Source organism: Oratosquilla oratoria, unplaced genomic scaffold (genome assembly GCF_046742065.1).
Source record: "Oratosquilla oratoria isolate Oo_2021 unplaced genomic scaffold, ASM4674206v1 SCAFFOLD99, whole genome shotgun sequence".
In the NCBI taxonomy this organism is placed as follows: domain Eukaryota; kingdom Metazoa; phylum Arthropoda; class Malacostraca; order Stomatopoda; family Squillidae; genus Oratosquilla; species Oratosquilla oratoria.
In genome coordinates this window covers 590,001-591,398 of record NW_027467763.1, presented here as the reverse complement: position 1 = coordinate 591,398, position 1,398 = coordinate 590,001, and positions in this window count along the sequence as shown.

Sequence of the window (1,398 nt, the reverse complement as noted above, 5' to 3'; positions counted from 1 at the left end):
CAATTGCTCAACATTTATTCACAATTTACCTGCACAATTCTGCTCCCTCTCTTTTATAGCTTCCACAATATCTTTCATTTCAGTCTGTTCTCTCACCCAACTTGCTCTCTTTATGTCTCTCAGCGTTATATCCACCATTGGTCTCTCTATTCTCCTCTGTGCATTCCATACCTGTGTATGGAATTCATTACCCTCGTCAGTTTTCAAGTTTCACATCCGTATATAACGGCTGACATTATACATCCATTGTAGGCTTTGAGCTTCAAACATAAAGGTAGTGTCTCTCGTGATGCCCTTACACATATAAAACAAAATCCAACCAATTGTGATATCCTTTTTTATTTCATTATCATAAACTTAAGTCACTTTCACCCTTTGCCTTAAATAATTATACTCTTCAGCTTCTTCAAGACTCTCACCATCGATTATAATCTCTGTTGTTTTAACTTTCGTGTTGAATGTTCTTTTCTTTTTTCCTCTTATTCAGCCCACTGTAAGACTTTCCTTGTTAGGATCACTCGGCATATCTTGCAAGTTTTCTGCTCTTTTTGATATAAGGATAATGTTACCCACAAATGTTAGGTGATTAAAATATTCGCCATTAATCTTCAAATCTTTTTCTTCCCAATTCGACCTTCTGAAAATGTCTTTCAAGCAAGCTGTAAATAGTTTGGGTGAAAATGTATTGCCTTGCCTTACTCCTTTCTCGATCTTTATCTTTTCCGTATCTTTATGTAGTCGAATTACAACGGTACCTTTCACTTAAATCTTTCGTAGAACCCTTACGACATGTTCGTTTGCACCCTACTTGCGTAGCGAGTTTAGTATTGCTATTTGTTCTAGCGAGTCAAAGGATTTCTCTTAATCTACAAAAGCTAAGCAAAGAGTTACATTGTATCCTGTCGTTTTCTCGATTAGTTGATTCATTGTCCGACATGGGTGACCCTGCTGAGATTTCGTAGTCATTAAAGTTCTCAGGCCTATCCACCACGTCAAGGTGTCAACTTTCAGAGAAGGATATTTATTTATTATAGCAAAAAGTTATGGTAATATATGAATAAATGAAACAGTAGATGCAAACAAAATGAATCAACAAAAGTCGAGAGCCTTGTTGGGAATATTGCGACAAAAATGGATATTGCACTTGAAACATCACTTATGACGAATGTGCAATAGCCAGGGGCAACTTGACCACCTAAGGTGAAGTGAGGTTTCGCAAAGGCGAGTAAAATTGCCTGGCGTCAACCAAAATGAAACGCCCAAACTTTTTTTTTTTTTTTTTTTTTTTTTTCTTCTTTTTTTTTTTTTTTTTTTGTCACTGCAGTGTCATTCCTTGTTGGGCTCACCGTTTATTAGTTATGTGTCAATTTATTATTATTTACCATTTACCTGTCTGTT